The sequence below is a fragment of the Pseudoliparis swirei genome, chromosome 17 (assembly GCF_029220125.1).
Source record: "Pseudoliparis swirei isolate HS2019 ecotype Mariana Trench chromosome 17, NWPU_hadal_v1, whole genome shotgun sequence".
Taxonomy (NCBI): Eukaryota; Metazoa; Chordata; class Actinopteri; order Perciformes; family Liparidae; genus Pseudoliparis; species Pseudoliparis swirei.
Genome location: NC_079404.1, coordinates 22,285,224 through 22,308,473, shown reverse-complemented (window position 1 = coordinate 22,308,473; position 23,250 = coordinate 22,285,224). Strand labels below are relative to the sequence as shown.

Sequence of the window (23,250 nt, the reverse complement as noted above, 5' to 3'; positions counted from 1 at the left end):
GGAACGTTCTCCTGCATGAGGAACGTTCTCCTGCACGAGGAACGTTCTCTTGCACGAGGAACGTTCTCCTGCATGAGGAATGTTCTCCTGCACGAGGAACGTTCTCTTGCACGAGGAACATTCTCCTGCACGAGGAATGTTCTCCTGCATGAGGAACGTTCTCCTGCACGAGGAATGTTCTCCTGCATGAGGAACGTTCTCCTGCACGAGGAACGTTCTCCTGCACGAGGAACGTTCTCCTGCATGAGGAACGTTCTCCTGCACGAGGAACGTTCTCCTTCATGAGGAACGTTCTCCTGCATGTGGAACGTTATCTTGTATCAGGAACGTTCTCCTGCATCAAGAACGTTCTCCTGCACGAGGAACGTTCTCTTGCACGAGGAACGTTCTCCTGCATCAGGAATGTTCTCCTGCACGAGGAACGTTCTCTTGCACGAGGAACGTTCTCCTGCATGAGGAACGTTCTCCTGCACGAGGAACGTTCTCCTGCATGAGGAACGTTCTCCTTAATGAGGAACGTTCTCCTGCATGAGGAATGTTCTCCTGTATCAGGAATGTTCTCCTGCATCAGGAACGTTCTCCTGCATGTGGAACGTTATCTTGTATCAGGAACGTTCTCCTGCATCAGGAACGTTCTCCTGCATGTGGAACGTTATCTTGTATCAGGAACGTTCTCCTGCATGTGGAACGTTCTCCTGCACGAGGAACGTTCTCTTGCACGAGGAACGTTCTCCTGCATCAGGAATGTTCTCCTGCACGAGGAACGTTCTCTTGCACGAGGAACGTTCTCCTGCATGAGGAACGTTCTCCTGCACGAGGAACGTTCTCCTTCATGAGGAACGTTCTCCTGCATGTGGAACGTTATCTTGTATCAGGAACGTTCTCCTGCATCAAGAACGTTCTCCTGCACGAGGAACGTTCTCTTGCACGAGGAACGTTCTCCTGCATCAGGAATGTTCTCCTGCACGAGGAACGTTCTCTTGCACGAGGAACGTTCTCCTGCATGAGGAACGTTCTCCTGCACGAGGAACATTCTCCTGCATGAGGAACGTTCTCCTTCATGAGGAACGTTCTCCTGCATGAGGAATGTTCTCCTGTATCAGGAATGTTCTCCTGCATCAGGAACGTTCTCCTGCATGTGGAACGTTATCTTGTATCAGGAACATTCTCCTGCATCAGGAACGTTCTCCTGCATGTGGAACGTTATCTTGTATCAGGAACGTTCTCCTGCATCAGGAATGTTCTCCTGCATGTGGAACGTTATCTTGTATCAGGAACGTTCTCCTGCATCAGGAACGTTCTCCTGCATGTGGAATGTTATCTTGTATCAGGAACGTTCTCCTGCATCAGGAACGTTCTCCTGCATGTGGAACGTTATCTTGTATCAGGAACGTTCTCCTGCATCAAGAACGTTCTCCTGCACGAGGAACGTTCTCTTGCACGAGGAACGTTCTCCTGCATCAGGAATGTTCTCCTGCACGAGGAACGTTCTCTTGCACGAGGAACGTTCTCCTGCATGAGGAACGTTCTCCTGCACGAGGAACATTCTCCTGCATGAGGAACGTTCTCCTTCATGAGGAACGTTCTCCTGCATGAGGAATGTTCTCCTGTATCAGGAATGTTCTCCTGCATCAGGAACGTTCTCCTGCATGTGGAACGTTATCTTGTATCAGGAACGTTCTCCTGCATCAGGAACGTTCTCCTGCATGTGGAACGTTATCTTGTATCAGGAACGTTCTCCTGCATCAGGAATGTTCTCCTGCATGTGGAACGTTATCTTGTATCAGGAACGTTCTCCTGCATCAGGAACGTTCTCCTGCATGTGGAACGTTATCTTGTATCAGGAACGTTCTCCTGCATGTGGAATGTTATCTTGTATCATGAACGTTCTCCTGCATCAGGAATGTTCTCCTGCATGTGGAACGTTATCTTGTATCAGGAACGTTCTCCTGCATCAGGAACGTTCTCCTGCATGTGGAACGTTATCTTGTATCAGGAATGTTCTCCTGCATCAGGAACGTTCTCCTGCATGTGGAACGTTATCTTGTATCAGGAACGTTCTCCTGCATCAGGAACGTTCTCCTGCATGTCGAATGTTATCTTGTATCAGGAACATTCTCCTGCATGTGGAATGTTCTCCTGTATCTGGAACATTCTCCTGTAACAGGAATTTTCTCCTGTATCTGGAACGTTCTCCTGCATGAGGAACGTTCTCCTGCATGTGGAATGTTCTCCTGTATCTGGAACATTCTCCTGTAACAGGAATTTTCTCCTGTATCTGGAACGTTCTCCTGCATGAGGAATGTTCACCTGTATCAGGAATGTTCTCCTGCATGAGGAACGTTCTCCTTTTTCTGGAATGTTCTACTGCATGAGGAATGTTCTCCTGTATCTGGAATGTTCTCCTGCATGTGGAACGTTATCTTGTATCAGGAACGTTCTCCTGCATCAGGAACATTCTCCTGCATGTGGAATGTTCTCCTGTATCTGGAACATTCTCCTGTAACAGGAATTTTCTCCTGTATCTGGAACGTTCTCCTGTATCTGGAACGTTCTCCTGCATGAGGAATGTTCACCTGTATCAGGAATGTTCTCCTGCATGAGGAACTTTCTCCTTTTTCTGGAATGTTCTCCTGCATGATGAACGTTCTCCTGCATGAGGAATGTTCTCCTGTATCTGGAATGTTCTCCTGCATGAGGAACGTTCTCCTGCATGAGGAATGTTCTCCTGTATCTGGAACATTCTCCTGCATGTGGAACGTTCTCCTGCATCTGGAACATTCTCCTGCATCAGGAACGTTCTCCTGTATCCGTCTGTTGGAGAACGTACCCCGCGGTCCCTGCAGTAGGTGGCGGTCCGTGTTCTCCAATACGGACCATCATTTGTTCAGAGTCCTCTACACTGTAAAACCTACCAGCTCATCTTAATAAAAGAAGTAAGCTACCCCAACTTAAATGGCATAAAAAGTTGTAGCTACTTGAGTGATACACGAACATGAACTCATAATTGAACTGCAGCCATAATGACTCAGTCATTTGGAGTTTGATCAACTTCTGGTAGACTTTCAAGTTATGTGTATCAATTCCAATGTGTTGTATTAACTCATTTGATCTAAATTGACATTACATACAGTGGCTGTGTCTGAAAACGTGTTCGCCTCGCAAATCATATCAACCATTATTACTGGTTACAATAACGGTGTTATATGATAGTACAGTGTCTATTTCTCGGTAACTTTTGAAAAATCTAAGCAAGAAAACGCCGAAAAATGTACATTTACATACAAAACACGGCTGTCAGCGGAGTTTGGTCCGCCATCTTTGTTCACAATTTCCAGTTGCCGAGGGAGCCGGCGCAGACGTGTGGCAAAGAGCAGCTTCAAGGCTGCATCGATGCTAAGGGGAGAGAGGTCGTAAGACAGTGGGTCTGTCTTTTCTGTATGTAAATGTACATTTTTTGGCGTTTTCTCGCTTAGATTTTTCAAAAGTTACCGAGAAATAGACACTGTACTATCCGATAACATCGTTATTGTAACAAGCCATAATGGTTGATGTGATTTGCAAGGCGTCAGTCAGCCAACTTTCTAACATTAACGCAGTTTACAATCCTACATTTTTGTGATACAGGTTTGCAAAATCAGGATGAATGACTCCATACTCTGCGTTTTGGGGATCTAGACAAGCGATCTATTTAACATCGACGCAGCGCACCAGGGTTGCCAGGTCTGTGTGACAAAAAAACCAGCCCAAAACCAGCCCAATATCAGAACTCAAAATATGCCCGTGCCAAACCATATACACTGCTTTTAAAGTCCATGTCCATGTGTGTACGTGCTGATCTGGAGTCAGTTTTGTAGGATTTGAGTATAAATAAATTATTTCATGAAAAATATGGATTTTTATTTAAAGATATTCATGTAATTTGCATGCAAAATAGGTCTACCCGAACCAGCGGAAAAAAATTCAACCCGCGGCAACACTTCAAAAGTTGCCCAATTCCGCGGGAAAACCGCGGATCTGGCAACACTGCAGCGCACTCACTGTTGTTTGTGTGAAGTCGAACTAGCCAGGTGTAACGATACATGGCACGCTGACCCAGCTCAGCAGCTCAGTTAAGAAAGTGAAGAGAGAAGAGAGAAATTCAAGAAAGAGAAGAGAGAAACTTTCCGTGGTGTTTGCTGTCCTTATACCAGTAAGTAATGATGTTCTAATGATGTTCTCTCTTTTATTAGCTTGCTAGCAAGATATGTGAAAGCTAACGTTAACGTCGACATTACTGTGAGGAAAGCGTGCCCTTTCTCTTAACGTTTAGTTTGCCTACGAAACAAGTCTCTTTTCACCCGTTAGGGTTTTTGACGTCTGCACATGATTTTTTTGAGTTATCTTAAGTTAACGTAACCGAATACGCTTAACATTGTTAACGTTAGCATGATTGTGCTGGGCTCCACGTGGGGAGATAATTCAGTGTGTTTCATTCACATGCAATTTTCACCAGTTGCGCCGTAAGGACAATGGGATTTAGATTTTTAATCTGAAAATGATATCACACGATTGATTTAATTTAAGCCATTCAATATATGTGTTGCTTATACAGCTAATACACAACTATATCAAATTAATGTTACTGCCTTATTTTAGCTACACTTTTTCTTTCTTTTAAGCCTAACTTTAATAAATTGAACAGATCATTTTCATTTCAGGTGTGGCTGAGCTCATGGACCAAAGTCATGTGGAAATGTAAGATATGTGCTTTTTCTAGTCCCATCAAAGTCTGCTTACTGAGACATTACAGACTCCAACATGGACAGTATTCTAATGTTTCTCCCTTACCATGTTTGTATTACAACTGCATGTGCACTTTTAGCAGTTTTAATTCACTCAAGATACACATGTCAAGAGTACACAGACATAATTTTACTGAGAGAAGGATAGCAGGGCCAGGCAGTGACTCACATGGTGTGGCAGACAATTTGGCATTTCATTGCCCTCTGTGTGATTTCAAGCAGCCATTTGTTGAGAGGGATATGTTTCTTCATCTAAGGGGACATTTAAAAATGAAGCAAACTGTTCCATGTCCATTCAGGGACTGCAGGTTATAATTATCACAAATGCAGAGAATATCAGAATAACTCTGATTACGATGTGTCTGTTGTAGTGCCAAATGAATCAAATGATTCCCAGGATATTGAACTTGTCCAAGATGCAGCTCTTTCAGATGAAGACAATATCTATTCCAACCCAGTGGCTGGTAGCAGCACTGATGGTTTAGCTGACCAATTGGAACATAATTTGGCAGCCTTCTTTTTGAAACTGCAAACTATTCTCCTTGTATCGGAGAGGGCAACACAGGAACTCATTGAGCATGTTGATGAGTTGTTTTCACTATCAAAACCTCTTGTCGAAGAAGCTGTTACGAAAGTACTGAAAAAACATAACTGCCCTTTAACTGCCACAGTTGTAAGTGATATTGTCCAAGCAGTCTCAGAGAGTAACGTTTTGCACAAATCAATTACATCTGATGCTCCATTGTCAACTGCTAAGAAGAGGAAGTCATATTATGAAAACAAGTTTCCACTTGTTAAGCCTGTGGAGTACCTTATTGAGTCTTTACAGCATACATGTATGTATGTGCCCATTCTCTCATCTCTGCAGGAGTTGCTGAAAAAAGCAGATGTATTGGAGAAAGTCCAAGAAGCTACTACACAACAGACTGGTCAGTATTCTTCAAGTGTCAAGCAAACTGATCCTCACGCCTAAACATTTCATTCCGGTTTCAGATTAAATGAATGCAGTCCGTGAATGCAGGAAAGCGCAGCCGCAGCAACCCGGAGGGGACACCATCCCGGGCCAGCATTAAACGACCCAGAAGAGGGGAAATCTAGTTCCTCCCTAACTATCCCTGTGGTGAGAACAAGGACACACTGGAGACCAGAAGGATGGAGACCAGAAGGATGGAGATCCTGGAGGAATTCAAAAAGATGCCAGCTGACAGAGACATGGTTCTCGTCCATCAGCACATGCAGCGCACCTTTCCACTCCGCCGTGAAGAGATTGTGACCTTAGCTCCTCCCATCGCATAATTGAAAGACAGATGGCCTGCCCTCTTCTCTGAAGCTTAAGTAAGTAAAACATAATGGGACACTACACAAAAAACAAAGGTGACATGTTTTATACACAAACAACCAACATTGATTATTGCTTGATTTGATTTTTAAAATGTATTGTGACATTGTCCTCAGGATAATTTCATCAGGGAAACAGCTCATGATTTATGTAAAAAATACATTACTTCGAATCTTACTCTGGGAAACTTTGAAAAATAACAGCTTCATTGCAACCTGCTTGCCCTTTACAGATATGCTTAGGAATTGTAACTGTTGTCCAACATTTTTTAATTTTAGGCTCATTATGGGATGTCTCTTTATGCTTTTGTGTTTGGTACAGCTCTATGGCGAATTCCATAGGATCACAAATCAAAGCCTTCAATATTCCTTCTTCGCTGCGCTCGATAAAAACACTACACAGCTGCTCAAACTCTACAAAGAGAGGAAGACTGGAGCTTTTGGTGAGAAGATGGCAGATCTGCTGATGGCATATGAGGAGCAGGTAAGGGTGCTATTAATGTTGACTGAAGGTTGGAAGTAACTACAATAATAATGACTGAATTGATGAAACGGCTATCAAATTATAAGGTCAATTAAATACAATTAAATGTTGCATCAAAATCAATGAAATAAAATTGTAAAATCATATATTCAATATTTCGGTTAAAAACCTTTCTCTGTGTAAAAGGACAAGAATGACATCAGTGCAACTAGAACAGCAGCACTGGCAGGGCTGCCACTGTACCTAAAAGAAGACTCATCAGTTGCAAGGTAACGTTAATCTCTCATTCTCCCTGGACTTGACTTGAGATTTGAATGAAAAGACTTGAGACTTAGACTTGATGACTTTGTCCCACCTCTGCAATCAAGTGTCTTCCCTCTACCATACGCTTGTTAACTGTTTTATGCTACACCTGTGAATACTTGAAGAACATTAATTTCATATGTTTCCCAGGAGTATCAGCTAAGGTTTATAACTTATTAATTAGTCTATCTTAGTTGATGTGTTTGGTACACACATGTTCTGGACCTCATGTGTACTCCCTTTTTCAGGAGGAGGAATTCGAAGCATTCCAGGAGGGTGCAGTGGAGCTGTTGGCCGTGGTGGCTGAAGAGGACACGGCTGCAGGGATTCCCTTTCAACCTCTCCATGTCTCAGTCATCCTGGAGGATCAGGTTATGACTCTCAGATCTTCGACTGATGCACTGGTGGTATTGTTCAGCTTGGTTTATGCTCTCAATTTGAGCTATGCGGCGCAGCTGAGTGGCTTTTTTGACTTTATTCAGGTTGTCCTATTAAATCTAGACGATACAAGAAAGCAGCTCAAACCTAAGTTGCAGGCCTTAAAAAATCATCTGGTGTAAACGGGGGACGTCCTGCACCAATACTTCCAGCAGTCATGGTTTAAAATTGCTTGTTGTTGGCTGCTGAGATTAGTTATGTCCCATCCTGTTCCAGAGGAAATGAAAGAGCGCACCTAGTTAAATTAGGTAGCATAGTTAGTTAAGTTAAGATAGTTCTTAAGCAAGCCCAACATTTTGTTAATAGAGCGGCATGGAGAGGAGACAGGAATGGAGAGAAAAAAATTATAAATAAATGATAATATGTTTTTTTTTTAAACGTTTCAACGTTTCAGTTTGTTGTGAGCAAAATGTATTTGTTCAGTGATTTCATTTTTTGTAAAGATTGTATTTTTTGTAATGATTGAATTTTTTGTAATTTCATAATGTTTAATAATGGCATAATGTGTAATGTTGTGGTCAAAGAATCATATTTGTTCAAATAAATGTATTGTATCTAACAGAGTATTTGAATTGAGTTTATGCAACTTTAAAGGTTCAAGGCAATCGGTTTCCTTCAATGAATTGAGTAGCTGCTATACCATTTTGAGTTGTTGTAACACAAGCTATAAGACAGACATAAATCATACATTTGCTTTTACATCATTTTAATGAGTTCATACAAACGTTACAAATAAGTTTCAATAATGAATATGGTTTAAGTTCAATACAAACAATGGAGTTAGTACTAGTCACTTGTTTATTTAAGTATACCTCACAATAAATATTTGAGTTAGGAATACTCCATTTAAGCAATTATTTTCACGACAAGGATTTGAGTTATTTAACTTAAATGGTTCAAGGCAATCGGTTTCCTTGAACGATTTGAGTTGACTTTACTCATCAGGTTTTACAGTGTAGCTAGCGAGGAGTCATGCTGGTTAAAGACGGTCTGGAGAACCGACTGATCCAGGCGTAACTTCCTGCTTCTGCCCCCCCCCCCCCCCTCCTCCACACACACACACTTCCCAGGCAGAGGACCCCCCTCTGGGAGCTGGAGCCAGGACCACCTGGTCTTCACCAGACAACGAGAGGCCACCGGACGTCACGGCGACGCCGACGGATCGATTGCGGCGTGAGATGGAGCGGCTTACCGGCTCGCCGCCGGGCTTTATGTTTCATTAACGTTTCATCAAAACCTCGTCCTGAGTGATGAGCTTTTCCCATTTTGACAAGGATGTAGTGTTTCACACCATCGTTGGGAAGGTTCGCCGTCCCCCGCATTGAGACGTTTAAGGCTCGACGCTCAGCTCCATCTTTTCTGGGTCGGCGCTCGTCGCTCACCAAACCCCCCCGAGAGATATCGTCTTTTTACTTCTCCGTAATGTGGTTATGGATTCATCAGCGGGAGGATTGTTGCTGCATTCGCTGTCACTAGACAGATGACGGCTTCGGGGAAGACTGGAAATGGTGGAGGAGAGAAAGAGAAGGCAACTAAGTGTTCCCGTGTGAAGATATATAAGTTAAACATACGTATATATGCCTCTTTTTTTCAGAGGACCACGCAGATATGGACAAGCGTCCGCTACGTGATTGATGTGAACCTCACGGGAACGTGCGGTCACAATAATAATCGTCCTTATGATGGAACTACCCGTGTCACGGCGGGGTGTACTCGGGAGTTTACCCGGGGCCGAGGCTAACGGCGCCACGTCTGACAGCGCCGGTCGTCTGGTGTGTAGACGTGTGGATGTAAAGGAGGCGTGTCATCGAGCAGGAGTCCAGAGTACAAGGATGAGGCGTTGTGCAATGTGTTACGACATATCTGTGAGCAGCACTGTGCCAGGGTTCATGCCCCCTTTACCCCGAGATGATTGCAGTCACCCTGGGGAGGGGAGGGGGGGGGCGTAGGTCACATCGGCACTGACCCTCAACAAGCCCCTGAGGGGTGGATCTGTGGCTCGCGCTGCACTCTGTCGGCAAAGATCATTCACTGTTGGGGAATAATGGAAGGGGATTATTTATTTTACATTTATTTTATGGCTGGGTCTGATGCCACGGCGCTGCTGATGCCCCGCCCACTCCTCCTCTCTACCGCCATCTGCCTGATGGATCGTGGAGGTCTGGATCGTGGTCCATGCCGACTACCAACTATTCATCCACTCTGTGATATTCATTGAATGTGTTGTAACTCTGTGATGATTCCTTCTGGTCACATGACGTCTATTGTTCTGTCCATCCTGGAGAGGCATCCTCCTCTGTTGCTCTCCTGAAGGGTTCTTCACCTTTTTTTCCCCGTGAAAGGGTTGTTTGGGAGTTGTTCCTGATCTGATGTGAGGTCAAAGGTCAGGGATGTCTATGTGTACAGATTGTAAAGCACTCTTAGAATGGGCTTCACAAATAAATTGAATTGAATTCATTCTATTTGTGTTGGTGTTGTCTTGTGCATCGACGAGGTGATAGTAATAGTCGCCGCTGCGTTTTCAAAGACGAGATCCCTCATTGGACTACATAAACAAGAAGGCCACACTTCTACTGGGAATACGGCCTGGGGTCTTTACGGCTGATTGGAGCGTTACCCCTATAGACACTACCATTCAAAAGTTCTGGTGTTTTTTCCATGAAAACTCACACTTTTATTTATCAAATGAATATAAAATATAGTCAAGACATTGACGAGGTTAGAAATAATGATTTTTATTGTAAATATGAATGTTGTTCTTCTTGTCTCTCAAAGGAAGGCCAGTTTTATATCTTTTCTCACCAGCATAACTGTTTTCAGTTGCGCTCACATAAAAAGGGTTTTCAAGGGTTTTCTACCCCTCCGCTAGACTTCTAAGGCGATAACACAATGTACCACTAGAACACTGGAGACGGGCCTCTACACACCTCTGTAGAGACTTCACTAAACACCAGAGAATAGTCAGTTACAAATTATGAAGAGAGAGTATTTATGATTCATTTAATGGTATCTTCATTGAAAAAACAGTGCTTATCTTTCAGAAATAGTTGTTTAATCTTTTCAATGTGACCCCAAACTTTTTAACTATAGTGTATATTCTTTGTTTCCAAGTGTAGCTAACCATGGAGCCTCTCGGCTACGCTCTTGGGTTGACCCAGTGGCGGATCCCCGAGGCGGTACATCTACCCACACGGGGCGGTTTGCTCTCGCTCGAGCACGAAACAACGGATGAAAGCCGGATGATTTCAGTATTTCCGAGGCTTCTCGAGCAAACCGTCCTCGAGCATCGGCCAGGGGGACGACCCCCCCTCGATGGAGTAGAGCGCGGGAAAAAAAAGTGAAATGTTTGTGAACTCGGAGCAAAACATTTAAATGGTTGTTGGATTATGAGACGACATCTTGTGAAATGGAACCGAGCTACACATTTATCCAAAAGCTCCGTAAAGTCTTGTAAACAGACCTATCCAGATGCATTCTGGGAGGAATTCCTAATTCAAATTCTTGGTACGAAAATGATCGCTGATGGTATTGTGCACCGGATACATTGATTCAGTTCTCAAAGGATGTTCTGGCCTTTCAAAAAACAAAACCAAAAAAAACACACACACACATTTTAACAAGCCTAAAGGGGAATTCTGCCCGTTTTTTAAATTATTCCTTTGGTCTAAGAAGCTGATCGCTGACTTAAGCTTCTAAAACGCTCTCAGAGAAGCAAAACAGTGGCGTTGGCGCGGGGGTTGCGTATCCAAATGTGATTAACGGAAAAAACATGGTTCTCAAAAACGTTAGCAAACATAAAACTCTCAGACACACAAAATATGAATTCCCTTCTTCCCTCGGACCTCCTCAGTGTCTGACAGAAAAACTAGCTCGCGGTCCCGACAACATACACCACAGGACCACATCGACACAGAAAGGAAGTAGAGAAGCCCCGCCCCTCGCTTCCTTTGATTCGCCGCCTGGGCCGAGCAGGTCGGTGCGACTCTGTGCCCGGCGTTGAAGAGATGAGGAACATGTTGCACAATAATTTAAAACTCAAAGAACTGATACCACTGACTGCTTTTAAATATGAAATAAGGCAGGTTCCCAAAAATACCGATGTTTCTTCAATTAACTCTGTTATGTCAGCATCTCTTAACTTTTAGTTTCTTTTAACATGTCTTGTTCTGTGTTTTTGTCCAGGTCACCCTTGAAAAAGATATTTTGAATCTCAATGGGATTCAACTTTTTAAATAAAGGTTTAATAATAATAATGATAGTAATAATAATAATTATTATTATTATTACAATACATTATTATTATTATAATAAAGAATAATTCACCCTGTTAAATAAAGGTTTAATAATAATAATAATAATTAATATTTATTATTATGACAACAAGGTGAATTATCCTTTATTATAATAGTAATAATAATAATAATAATAATAAATTAGAATACTTGAACTTAGCATCACAGACAATGAGTGTAGGGTGTATTTTCTACAACCTCGGACACCATCAACAGCAACTACACACCCTACCCTGGCCAGCATTACACACACACACACACACACACACACACACAAAACTACTCAAGTTCACTTATTTCAGTCTCCTCCTTTCTCCTTTTTTTATTCACCCTCTTTCCGTGGCGTATCTGGTGGGAGTTGAAGAACAGAAGATGATGAATGAGAGCGGCCACGTCGGCGGCGTGAATCAGACAGCTCCGTATTTATAGAGGCGACCGGCTCTCTCCATCACCGAGGTGCTCCGCGTGGGCGAGTGCGGCGTTTCGCCAAAGCGGTATCACGCAACGCCGGAGGCACCGGCAGTCAATCTGGTGTATGTGCCGAGGGGGCGGCGCCAACTCGAAGAGCCGCAAAGGCGAGACGGCGTGCGCGTTCTACGCGGCGTCGGCGACGAGTTCCTCTGTGACGCTTTCTGACCGTTGTCACGTAACATCGGAATCGAGGCCGGAAAAATTAGCTTACGCAAAGTTGGGGTTTTGACTTTTTGGATATTGACATTTTAAAATAAACATCACAAACTTCACGGGAAAATATGTCTTTATCACGCCCCCCCCCCCCCCCCCACTCACAAACAAACACTTTTTAGGCAGAGCGTTTCCACTGTCGATGTATAGATGGACAGACAGAGAAAAAAACAGACAGTCGGTCCGTCTCTCTCTCACACACACACACACACACAAATAGGATTGGGAACCTCGGGAGAATCAATTTCCCAGCTGAGAGTGTGACTGAGTGTTTCAGGCCGGCTGAGAAGGCCCATTACTGCTGGACACGGGGAGTGGGCCAGGCACTTCACCCTGCTGTGTGTGTGTGTGTGTGTGTGTACTCTACGTGATGTTTCCGTCTGTCATGACATACACACCCCCACTCTTAACTCACATACACATCCGACTCTGCCCAGGACCCCGGGCAGAGACACCAGGTAAAATTGGTTCGGATAGGTCTCCACTGAGTCCACTGGGTCCACAGTACCGGGCCTGATGGGAGCTCATTACAACACCGAGTGCCCTATGATGGGGTCGGTCACTAAAGGTGTGTGTGAGTCTAGTCCCAATCAAGGGTGTGAGGGGGTAATCCATAATATGTATGTATATATGTTTAAATGAGGTTATATTTGTATGTGCATATATATATATATATATATCAATATGTGTGTAGGTATTGGCATGTTTACCCTTATTTTTATTAATATATTTAATTTACATTTTATTTTGTATGATTATATGTGTGTAGTGTGCAAAATCTTTCTTTTTATATGCATATCAAGAAAATTAAATAAAACAATTACGGCAGCTTTAACGCATCTGAGACCTTCAGGGTGACTGTTTTAAAGTTGTTATGCATCAAATAAACAAAAAAAACTATAAATTGATCCGTCTTTCCACAAATATGACCAACGTTACAACGTGGCCGTGGTTTGCATATAAATTAGGAGATTTCTAATCACCTGAATTAAAGTCTATTTTTAATGTCTGTATTAAATATGCACCACATCTTCTGGTTGGGTCTTGTCCAAAAAATACTTTAAAATATCATTTCTGGTCATTACAAAAAACTAAAAAAAATCCTCTGCCAGAATTTTGAATAAAATCCTGGATACCCACACAGCACAGATTATATAATTCTTGAGATTCAGGGAAACAGAAGTGTTGGTGCTCCAACACTAATCTTTTTTTTGCATAATGCTATTTCTACCAGAGTAATCCTTCAAGGAGGTATATTCTGTTTTTTTCTTTTTATATGGTGATCACAGGGAATCCAGGACACAGTCCATGTAGTGAGATGTGCTTAGGCTCCATTTCTCTTCTCCATATTATTTGAGGCATATGGTCCTAAACTGAACAGCATTGTGAAAGAAAAAAATCAAGAAACATGGTGTGAAAAAACAACAGGATTCTATGTTTTTAAGCTATTTGGCCACTCGTAAAAAAGGCTTTGAAAAGGCTTCAAGGACACGCGTGTAAAGAGTCGTTGTTGTACAGAAGGAAGTTTACTGTCCCTGTAAAACCAATCTCAATAAACACGTTGGATGCTGTGCTATAAAAAGCAATTCATTCTTTTTCCTGCATTCTACAAATGTCAACACAAGGCTCTGCAGTGCAGAAACAACGACAACGACAACAACAACATAACTCGGTTGGGTTCAGGAAAATATTGTGATTTGTTAGATAACTAACCTACATATGTGAGGCGACGCAACTGCGTAAGTTATTTAAGTTACGTAAGTTACGTAAGAAACGTAACTTACGTCAGTGGCGTTGGTTCGGAAAATTCAACTCAATTCAGATTATTTTTTATCGAAAAAAAACAAATTCGCCTCCAGAGGGCTTTACAATTTTCCACAAACGACATCCCTGACCTTTGACCTCACATCGGATCAGGAAAAACTCCCAAGAAATAGAAAAAAAACCTTTCACAGGGAAAAAAGGAAACTGACGTAACTGACGTAACGTACGTAACTATCTAAACATACGTAACTATCGTAACATACATAACTGATGTAACGTACGTAACTATCGTAACGTACATAACTGACGTAACTATCGAAACATACGTAACTATCGAAACATACGTAACTATCGTAACGTACATAACTGACGTAACATACGTAACTGACATAACATACGTAACTGACGTAACGTACGTAACTATCGAAACATACGTAACTGACGTAGCGTACGTAACATATGGAACTGACGTAGCGTACGTAACTATCGAAACATACGTAACTATCGAAACATACGTAACTATCGTAACGTACATAACTGATGTAACTGACATAACATACGTAACTATCGTAACGTACGTAACTGACGTAACGTACGTAACTATCGAAACATACACTACCGTTCAAACGTTTGGGATCACCCAGACAATTTCGTGTCTTCCATGAAAAATCACACTTTTATTTATCAAATGAATAGAAAATATAGTCAAGACAGTGACAAGGTTAGAAATAATGATTAATATTTGAAGTATTAATTTTGTTCTTCAAACTTCAAGCTCAAAGGAAGGCCAGTTGTATAGCTTATATCACCATCATAACTGTTTTCAGCTGTGCTAACATAATTGCACAAGGGTTTTCTAATCAGATATTAGTCTTCTAAGGCGATTAGCAAACACAATGTAGCATTAGAACACTGGAGTGATAGTTGATGGAAATGGGCCTATATACACCTATGGAGATATTTCATTAGAAACCAGACGTTTCCACCTAGAAGATTAATTTAATGTTATCTTTATTGAAAAGTCATTTCTAAGTGATCCCAAACTTTTGAACGGTAGTGTACGTAACTATCGTAACGTACATAACTGACGTAACATGCGTAACATACGTAGCGTACGTAACATACGTAACTGACGTAGCGTACGTAACTATCGAAACATACGTAACTATCGTAACGTACATAACTGACGTAACATACGTAACTGACATAACATACGTAACTGTCGTTAAATACGTAACTATCGTAACGTACATAACTGACGTAACATACGTAACTGACATAACATATGTAACCGACGTTAAATACGTAACTATCGTAAAGTACATAACTGACGTAACATACGTAACTGTCGTAACTTAGGTAACTTTCGTAACTTACTTCAGTGGCGTTGGTTCGGAACTCAATTCAGTTTATTTTCTATAGAAAATAACGAATTCGCCTCCAGTGGGCTTTACAGTCTGTCCACGTACGACATCCCTGACCTTTGACCTCACATCGGATTAGGAAACAACCGTTTCACAGAGGAAAGAAGGGAAGAACCCTTCAGGAGAGCAACAGAGGAGGATGCCTCTCCAGGATGGACTAAAGGAATAGATGTCATGTGACCAGAATGAATCATGACAGAGTTACATAATCACATTCAATGTGTCTGACTGAGTGTATGGATAACTCATGGACCATGACCCATGGGGCAGAAGGAGGTAGAGAGGAGGGGGCGGGGCGGGAGGCATCAGACACAGCCAGGTCCGATGGACCCTGTGAGACGTACCTTAAGAATCTAAAAAGTGCATTAAAATAAGTCAGCCGCGACTATTTTGTTTGACACGGGACAAGAACCGAGATAAAATCCATGAAAAGCGTTCCGTGTGACCCGTCCACCGACGTCCCCCGTGTCCCAGATGCCCCGCCTCCTTACACCGCGAGCGATGTACGAATCGCAGAGCGTCGCCTCCTTGGTGTAAGCAACCCGACAGCGAACAAGAAAAACAGCCGCAATGTCGACATGTTGAAATGTTCTTTCCAGGCGGGCACTTCGGGGGCCCCGACCTGCTTCTGTTTGCTCTAATTCCATGACCAGGAGCTGCTTGGGAAAGAAATTCTTGCTTCCCTCCAACGGCTCGCTGCGATTCGTGGATTTCACGCCAGTCCCGACGACACTTTGATGCCAAGCGGCGACACAATAAATCCTCCGGCGGAAAAGGCCGTCAACCAATCGTATTTTACTCAGGCCGAGCTCTGCCTCTTTTCTCCCCTCACCACAACCAGCTTCACATATATTGCACTTTAATGATAATCGAAGTGCCGGCTTGTCAAGCGGAGAGAACGGGGCTTTAAATGATCTCATTCCAGCGCTTTTAAAACGTTATGATGTAATACCTATGCATTTTGCCTGGCGACGATTCTCTTTCGCTCAACGATCACATCAGCATGCAGACATTTATTCAGAGTTTTATTGTAGATTGGTAGCAGGTGGTTTACAAGCAACGCTCTCTCTCTATTGGCCGATCCATTCCTATGACCCGTGAGAGGTAAATCCCCTTTGAGACGGACCCCCAGAGACACCGTCCGTTTTTATCAGCCTTGTCCGACAGGGTTCATGAAGGGAAAAACAATAAATGGGGTTGTTAAAACTTTATGGCTTTTTCTCTTGAACTATAACAAATAGAAAGAGCAATACAAAAATGGAGAAATTGCGATATTAGCTAGAAAAGCTTTGTGGCTACTTCCTCGCCGTTACGGCCTGCTGGAGAGGGGGCATTGGTGCTAATGGATAAAACACCGTCTTGTTGCTTGTCAAGCGGTCTCGTCAGATCACTTAACTCGAGTCCCCCCGCGGCTTTTTATTTACCCCGCGACTTCCGCGCGTGGGCTTTTAGCTAACGCGGAAAAACAAGACTTTTGTGGGGAACGCGAGCGGATCGATGGGGACGTTTCCGTCGCTGGCCATCTCGTCGCTGATGGGAGTCTCCAGCTCTTCCTCTCTCTCTCTTTCTTTGTCTTTTCTCGCCCTGTCACACACACAACGGCCCTCGTCGTCTCCGGAACCCCCCGGAGCTCCGTGGAACGGGGGTCATCGGTTGTGTGACGAGCACGATGAGGCTTTGAAAAGGGAATGAGCCACACTTCTTTTTTTAAACTGCTGTGATATTTTCTGAGTAAGGCTGCAGCTAAATAACATGTTACGATGTTTTGGAATCGAAAAAAAAGGGATTGGCCGCGTCTGCAGCTGAAAAATGGATCGCAATATCGACTAAATCGTATCAGCCGTCTTTGAGCGCTGCAGGGCGGGACGCCATGGAGACACACCGATGTTCAAACCTACATCGTCCAGTTTCTCTTGGCCTGTTCTTCACCAGTGTCTCTACATCGACACTCAATGGAGTTTCAGTCCACTGTAAGGATCATCCACTGGATGCATGTCTCCTATAGAGCCAATGGGAACCTCTTGGTCCTTTGCTCACATCTTCCTATGGACTATGTCTGCATTTCAATAATCTGCTACGATGCAGGTGCTTCACGACCCGGAGGACTCCAGGACCCCCCCCCCCCCCCCCTCGCCTTTCACCCTCTGGCCGGAGGCTCCGGTCCATTAGGACCAAAAACCTCACGCCGCAAATGCAGTTTCTTTTATGGCTCATTACCAAGGCTCCGGGCTAGATATCAAACATCCATGCATCCAATAAACCGTTTGATTCTGACGAGAAGAAAGAGACCAGAGTAAAAAATAAATAAAAATCTTTTGCATCTATTTTCAATGACCACTTATTCATATTTAAGGGTCACAGGGGATGGAGCTCATTCCCAGCATGCCTTGGGGCAAGAAGCACGCGGAAGGCGGCGGGCGTCCCGGGTCGGTCGCTTTCACACACGTTCACATTCACAGTGGGAAAAACGCGGAAAAAATATGAAATATTAATGACTACACTTGAGGATCATAAAACGCATGTTAGTCCAGAGCTCCACGGGGGCAACGGGCAAAATATGTGTTTTGTTAATATTGCAAGGTACAGATATACAAAGCGGTGGATTTCACTAATATCAACACCAGTCTTTATTTATTTTTTACACAAGTACGGTGGTCCACCAGCGTGACTTCATTTGAAGAATTAAAAAATAAAAAATGTCACTGAAACATGGTTCCACTTTGAAATGTGCATCTTTTTTCTCGTTAGCGCCTCGTCTGCAGCGTATAGACGTGTGAGTGTGTGTGTGTGTGTGTGAGTGTGTGAGAGAGAGGAATTGATGAGCTGATGATTCCTGTGAACAAATCGGGAAAAAAATCCAACTTTGGGTATCAATTCCATCACCATGCAGCATTCCCACTGGATCGATTGCGTAACTTTCTTTATGATTACAACGTGTGCCCTTCTGCATTTATCCTAATGAAGATATTTCACTGGCTGCGTTTCACTTTCGTGAGCGTGGACGTTGGAGTGTGTGTCGAGTGTGAAGTGTGGGTGGCAGTGTGACTGACATCTGGGAGGAGGAGAAAGAGAGGAGAGCTAAATTAAATCACTGTGTGGGCAACATACAGCAAAACACACTATCTTTCTCTCTCTGACATACACACACACACACACCCAGAAGCCTTTTCTCCAAGTCATTCAGAGTCACATGGCGTCCTCTGCGACGGCTCAGTCAGCAGAGATAAAAGTATTGAGACGGCCTTTGTTGTGTTTGCATGTGAAAGGGATCCGGTGTCAGAGTCGAGAGGAAGAAGCCGTCTGATTTTGATTTTTATGATTCGTCTGCATCGTTGTCTGAGTTCACAGCAATCGTGTTAAAATGCTGACATGGCGAGATAGACATTGAGTCACTGTTTAAGTCCTTCAACAGAAGCAACAAATACATCTTTGTTGTTAGTGGATAAATTTAAAAAAAGTGACAACAATGTGTGTTTTATGACCAGATGGTTGAGATCTGGTTTTGCGATGTGATTGGCTCACGTCAAATATGTCCAGATTCACAATTTATGGGAGAAGAACATTGATTTCTCGATGCATATAATTGAGATATCGGACGCATCTGAAATGAGATTTTTTTTTACAAATCTCGTTATCATGCGTCATTTACCAAAGTGTAGTGGTCCCAACAACGGTCCTGTCAGTGGATTTTAAAGTGACAACAATGGATGTTTTTTTGAGCAAATGGTTGAGATCTGGTCCAAAAACAACATTTCGTGGGGGAAAAACATTGGTTTTCTCGCAGCATGAATACGTAATGGGGAAATAGAACGTGTGGATTTTAAAAAGTGACAACAATGTGTGTTTTATGACCAAATGGTTGAGATCTGGTTTTGAAAAGTTATGCAAAATTCATCCACTCACTCACAGGCTTGAGTTGCGATGTGATTGGCTCACGTCAAATATGTCCAGATACACAAATTATAGGAGAAGAATATAGATTTCTCGCTGCATGAATATATAATGGAGATATAGAACGTGTGAACAAATAGTGTCTGAAATAATAAAGGAAAAAAAACCTCTCGTAATCATGTGTCACGCTCCTGTCAGTGGATTTTAAAAAGTGACAACAATTACCAAATGGTTGAGATCTGGTTTAAAGTTACAAAAATTAATGTTATGGGAAAAAACATTGGTTTTCTCCCGGCATGAATACATCATGGAGAAATAGACCATGTGAACAAATAGTGTCTGAAATGAGAAAGAAAAAGAGGAAAAACTCTCATCATCATGCGTCATTTACCAAAGTGTAGTGGTCCCAACAACGGTCCTGTCAGTGGATTTAAAAAAGTGACATTAATGGGAGTTTTTTTAACCAAATGGTTGAGATCTGGTACAAAAACAACACTTTGTGGGGGTAAAACATTGGTTTTCTCGCGGCATGAATACATAATGGAGAAATAGAATGTGTGAACAAAAACAAAGAAACAACTCGTAATAACCAGGTGTCATTGGTAGAGGTCCAAACAATGCTCCACTAACACAGGGCTCGCCTCTCCACTCACACGAGTGGATCACCAGCGAGGACAGAAGCTCCACACACACTTTTAAATATCTTATTTCATATCGCTCCATTTGTTTGTGATTTCTCGACAACAGTAATTCCATTTGGCCTTTCTTTCTTCTTCTTTCTTTCAGGCTGGCAGGTTTTGTCTTGAAATCCAAAAAACAAGAGATGTTGGAGGACAATCGTAAAACACGAAAGTGTTGACCTGGCTCGAAGAGGACAAACATTTGCCTTCAGTTTGACAATGAACAGAACAATGAACAAGCTCTCCTCACCAAAAGAGTACGACAACTTCATAAATGCCAAAACATTGAAGTCAGGACGACCTTGAGTTGTATAGCGTCCAGATAGCACGACTACAGACGCCCGGCCAATTGTAGCGCTGGAATCCTACGCGGGGGGAGGGAGGTCTTTAGGGGGAATAATAACAATGCATCAATGACACTTACTCCAGGCAAGCTCACCTAGGCTGACATCACTCTGCATAAAGCTGACATGTTCCCAGCTATTGCAGTGACAGATTAAGGGTGTAGCGTGAGCTACAGCCGGCTCCACGAAGAGGACCTGCTCTTCTGGGCAGATATGAACACATCCTTTTATGGTAACCAGGTGTTATACACTTAAGAAAAACCTACGAATGAATGTTATGTATTCATCTTTGGCAACAGATTCACCTAAATGCTACACTGTACCTTTAAGATATGATTTTTCCTGCGTTTAACAGCATTAAACGAGCCTGCCATGTTTAATTTGATTCGAGTAAACTACCCGTTAGCTTAACAGGTAAAGTACTTGACAAGAGATGCAAAATAATAACATAAATATTATTATATATATACACATACAGGACTCTCAAAAAATTAGATTAATATGAAAGTTCTTTATTTTCTGTTGTGCAATTAAAAAACAAAATGTCATGCATTCTGGATTCATTACAAATCAACTGAAATATTGCAAGCCTTTTATTCTTTAATATTGCTGATTATGTTGAATTTACAGCTTAAATCCTATCTCATAAAATTTGCAGGTGTTTCGAGTTAATTAGACAATTCAAGTGATTTGTTTAATACCCTACTAGTATACTTTTTCATGATATTCTAATATTTTGAGATAGGATATTTGAGTTTTCTTAAGCTGTAAGCCATAATCAGCAATAAATCAGAATAAAAGGCTTGCAATATTTCAGTTGATTTGTAATGAATCCAGAATGCATGACATTTTTGTTTTTTGAATTGCATTACAGAAAATAAAGAACTTCATCACAATATTCTAATTTTCTGAGACAGTCCTGTATACTTAAGTAAGTCATATTTAGAGCAAAATAACTTCCATAAGCATCTACAAAAGATACTGTAAACAACTTAACAATTACATATTGCCACATGAAAATTAAAACCTGACATTCCTCCTTAATTTAACGTTGGTAAAGAGCTTCCTTTTTCCTTGTAAATGTAAGTAGGTACGGAGCATTTCCACCATTACAACCTACATGTATTTCCAATCCTAAAATGGAGCGTTTACTACCTGCGTCACAAGCCCCAGGCTTGATTAATGGATTTCCGATCAGCATCAGGTCACATGCTCGCACTATTGTCTCCGGCTAATGCCGGATGGGAAGGATCAATACTAAATTTCTGTGTGTGTGTGTGTGTGTGTAAAGCCAGCGTGTGTGAAATCAGGATGAATAAAATACATAACGAACGAGGACGTCGGAGGTTTTTCACAGCGCGGAACGGCATTTAAAAAACATTTAGATGTCGCAAACTGTCCAAAAAATTAATTAAAGCGCCCGTAATCAATATGAGAATAACATCCCCCCCCCTAAAGTTACGTGAAATGGATCGGTTCCTACTGGCAGGAAACAAGACGTTTGTGTTCCCCGTGACACGGGAAGTCAAAAAAACAAAGCCACATCACAAGGGCTGTCGAGACGATTCCACGGCTCTCCGGGGTGAACGGGCGCCGCGTAGCGTGGCCTTCCTCCGCCGCCAACCACGGGCAAACGACTCGAGACAGGAAGTGAGAGCTCGCCTTGATCTTTAAATTAATGCACGCCCCCCCCCCCCCCTTTCCCCTGTACTAACGCAAAAATAGAAATCGAGGTCACAACATCCAGTTTGTTTCCCGCGAGATGTTAACGTTGTGTAACGTATGGAGGCGACGCGGCGCGTCCTCGGGGCCCGCGGCGCTGCTGCGGACGCAGGAACGCGTGTTGCGCTCGTGGCCGCGGGCCCGAAAACAACGGTGGAAAAAACACGTGGGGATCGAACGCAGCGCCGTCTGCAGCTGATTGTACATTTTTCATGACCGAAGCGGATGCAGAACGGCAGACTTGCAGCTGCGGGGTGAAAAAAAGAGTGTGTGTGTGTGAGAGAGAGAGAGAGAGAGAATTTCTGTTCATCTCCAAATTTATTTAGTTTTTTGGTGCATGGAGAGGTCATGATGATCTGGTTGGTTACAGTACACACCTCTCTTCCTCCCTCTCTCTCTCTCTCTCTCTGTTAGCTTAACAGGTAAAGTACTTGACAAGAGATGCAAAATAATAGGAACATGTTTAAATATTTATATGTACACATACAGGACTGTCTCAGAAAATTAGAATATTGTGATAAAGTTCTTTATTTTCTGTAATGCAATTAAAAAAACAAAAATGTCATGCATTCTGGATTCGTACAAATCAACTTCAAATATTGCAAGCCTTTTTATTCTTTTAATATTGCTGATTGTGAAACACAGCCAAAAAGCTCTAAAATCCTATCTCATAAAATTTTAATATTCCTCAGACCAAGTAAAAAAAAAGATTTATAACAGCTGAGTGTTTGTCAAGGCTCAGGAAACCCTTGCAGAGTGTTCCGGAGTTAATTGAACAATTCAAGTGATTTGTTTATGCCCTACTGGTATACTTTTTTCGCGATATTCTAATATTTAGAGATAGGATGTTGAGTTTTCTTGGCATAAGCCTATCAGCAATCATCAGAACAAAAAGAGCCAATCATTCAGTTGATTGTGGTGAAATACATAAACATTATTTTTAGTACGTACGAAAAATAAAGAACTCATCTGTCTTTTAATTCTCTGAGACATCTATATATAAATAGTCATATTTAGAGCAAAATAACTTCCATAGCATCTACAAAGATGCTGTAAACAACTAACAATTACATGTGCCACATGAAAATTAAAACTGACATTT

General features: G+C 42.4%; 1 protein-coding gene and 2 long non-coding RNA genes across 3 annotated transcripts in view; 2 read left to right on the top strand and 1 right to left on the bottom strand.

The window, feature by feature from the left end:
* Positions 1-23,250, bottom strand: part of LOC130207267 (pro-neuregulin-3, membrane-bound isoform) — a 354,489-nt gene that overhangs the window by 215,286 nt on the left and 115,953 nt on the right. The window lies entirely within an intron of this gene.
* LOC130207269 (uncharacterized) lies at positions 4,072-5,937 on the top strand. The gene is made up of 3 exons (XR_008834263.1): positions 4,072-4,192; positions 4,701-4,737; positions 5,653-5,937. It is a non-coding gene; the product is annotated as an uncharacterized LOC130207269 (long non-coding RNA).
* LOC130207270 (uncharacterized) lies at positions 5,945-6,869 on the top strand. The gene is made up of 3 exons (XR_008834264.1): positions 5,945-6,119; positions 6,445-6,606; positions 6,793-6,869. It is a non-coding gene; the product is annotated as an uncharacterized LOC130207270 (long non-coding RNA).